Genomic DNA, 3,268 nt, shown 5'->3' with positions numbered 1-3,268 from the left:
ATTCAGGAATTAAAAAAATTAATAGTGTTAAAAAGCCCATATTACCAATGAAATCTACCTATTCAATGCAATCTCTATCAAAATTCCAGTGATTTTTTTTTATACAATTAAAAAAAAATCCTAAGATTTGTATGGAAACACAAAAAATCCTGAACATCAAAAACAATCTTGCAAATGAAGGACCTTGCTAAATCATGCTTTCTGATTTCAAATGATATTACAAATATTTGTAATCTAGATAGTATAGTATTGGCATAAAGTCACACACATAGATCAGCGAAACAGAATTGAGTGTCCAGAAGTAAATTCATGCATATGTAGTCAATTAATTTACTACAGAGGAAGCAAGGATATACAATGGGGAAAGGATAATCTTTTCAATAAGTAGTGCTGGGACAATTACACAACCACCTGCAAAAGAATGAAAATGGACCACTGTTCAATCATACACAAAACTGATTCATAATGAATTAACGTCTTGAATGTAAGACAAGTAACCATAAGCCCCCCAAAAGAAAACATAGGCAGTAAGTTCCTTGACATAGGTCTTGGTGATATAATTTTGGATCTGACTTCAAAGGCCATGGCAACAAAAGCAAAAATAAACAAATGGGACTACATCACACTAAAAGCTTTTGTACAGTGAAGGATATGATCAGAAAAATAAAAGATGACCTCTTGAATGAGAAAAGATTTGCAAATAATATAAATGATGGGGGGTTAATATCCAAAATATATTTAAAAACTCATAAAGCAATAAAAATCCAATTAAAAATGGGAAGATAATCTGAGTAGACATTTTTTCAAGAAGACATCCAGATGGCCAACACACACATGAAAACATGTTCAACATCAGTAATCATCAGGGAAGTGCAGATCAAAACCACAGTAAAGTATCACCTCACACCTGTCAGAATAGTTAGTATCAAAAATATAAAAAATAACAGTGTTGAGGAGGATGTGGAGAAAAGGGAACCTTGTGCACTATTGGTAGGAATGTAACTTGGTGCAGCCACTATGGAAAACAGTATGGAGGTTCCTCAATATATTAAAGTACAACTACTATATGATCCAGAAACTCCACTGTGGGTATTTATCTTTAAAAAGTCCAAAATATACTAACTTGAAAAGATATATGCACCCCTATGTTCTTCCAATATTATTTACAATAGTCAAGATATGAAAACAACCTATGTGTCCATTGGTGGATGGAATGAGTAAAGATGATGTCACCTATTTATCTATCTATCTACCCACCCAATGGAATATCACTCTGCCATAAAAAAGAATGTAATGCTGGCATTTGCAGCAACATATATGGGTCTATGCTGATTGAGATAAGACAGCAGAGAAAAATGCACAAATACTGTATGATTTCACATACATGTGAAATCTAAAAAACAAAACAAAAAACAAATAAAACAAACAAACTCATTGATACAGAGAACAGAAGGTTAGTTGTCAGAGGAGGAGTGTGTTGGAGGTGGGCAAAATGGGTAAAGGAGATTAAGAGGTGCAAATTTCCAGTTATAAAATAAACAAATCATGTGGAGGTAATGAATAGTCTAGTGACTATAGTCAGTAATGTTACATTGCAAATTTGAAAGATACCAAGAAAGTAGATCTTAAAAGTTTTCATCACAAGAAAAAAAAGTACTTTTAACTTTTTATGGTGACAGATGGTAACTAGACTTGTTGTGGTGATCATTTCACCATGTATACAAATGTCAAACCGTTATGTTGTATACCTGAAACTAATATAAAGTTATATGTCAATTATACTTCAATAAAGAAAATAAACAAGGAAATACATTTTTAAAAAATTGGATTCTCAACACTGTGGAGGTCAGCCTGACACTGGCATATCCCCTGAACTCCCTGAGTGAAAAATTACCAATCTCCTTTCTGACTGGAGTTATGAAAAGCCCTTTCTATTATTTTAAACGTATAAGGTGTCAGGCTCCAGAATTGTGTGAGGCAGAAAGAAACATTTTTCACAGCTTTAATGGAAAGACTCTACCCAAGCAGATGGGGCAGGAAAGGATGGAGGGAAAAAGCCATTAGAACAGAGAGATCAGAGACAGTGGGGTGCGTAGTCGGAAAGGCAAAACAATGCTTTGTGTAGTTGTGAAGCATGTGCCATGGCTATCAGGCAGGAAGATACACGGGTTCTGGAAGAGTTGAAAGAAGCCATTAAGGCTGGACTCTAAAGTGTAGGGAGTTCAGGTTGAGACTGAGGAGGCAGACAGGGGCTTCAGGGACTCTGTAGGCTTTCTAGGTTTGTCTTTGCCATTAGAGCAATAGGAATCCATCAAACCCTTTTACGTGGGGTCGTAAGAGGATCCAATTTTTATTCTATGTACTGAATTGTTGGGGAAGGCCAATAGAGGAAAACCAATTTATTCGAAGACTATTCCATGAGTCCTGGCAAGACAGATGGTCCTTTTAACTGGATACACTAAAGGATAAATGTGGGGGAAAATAGGTGACCCCAAAGAGGTACTTAGGAGGTTATAATTAGCCATAGTTGGTGATGGTAGATGAGTGGGGGAAGGAGAGAAACTATAAAAAAGGTTTCTGGATTTCTGGTTTGTGGAACTTGGTGGATGGTGGCGTTATTAGCTGAGATCACAAATATTTAGGAAAAATAAATAAATTTGGTGTTCTACATTGTTATGGAATGAATTGTTTCTCGAAATTCATGTATTGAAGCCCTAACTCCCAGAATGTGACTGTATTTGGAGACATGATCTTTCAAGTGTTAAATATGGATAAACGAGGTGATATGGAGGTCCCTGATTCCATATGTCTGGTATTCTTCCCAAAGGAGGAAATGAGGAGTCAGACTGCACAGAGGGAAGATCATGTGACATGGTGAGGAGACTGCCATCTATAAGTCAAGGAGAGGGACCTTAGAAGAAACCATTCCTGCCAACTTCTAGATGCTGGTGTTGTGAGAAAATAAATTTCTGTTGTTCAAGCAGCAAACGAAACAAAGTCATGTTCAATGTGAAATGGATACATTTAGATCCTCATCCATAAATGGATTTTTAGTAAGCCCGAGTTCTTCAAGGTTGCTTATGAATTTTTCCACTGTAGATAAAATCAATAGTGTTTTCAAGGACTAAATTCATGTTGTTATTAAATAAAAAGATTTGCCTTTGCTCCTAGGTAGATTCCTTCTTAATTCATTGATTACTCTGATGTTTATAATTATCACTGGCTTTTAAAAGCATTACAGTTCATGTTGACTAGGAAAAGCGGTACA

Source organism: Hyaena hyaena, unplaced genomic scaffold, assembly GCF_003009895.1.
Source record: "Hyaena hyaena isolate Hyena2069 unplaced genomic scaffold, ASM300989v1 scaffold_455, whole genome shotgun sequence".
In the NCBI taxonomy this organism is placed as follows: domain Eukaryota; kingdom Metazoa; phylum Chordata; class Mammalia; order Carnivora; family Hyaenidae; genus Hyaena; species Hyaena hyaena.
This window is presented reverse-complemented; position numbering follows the sequence as displayed.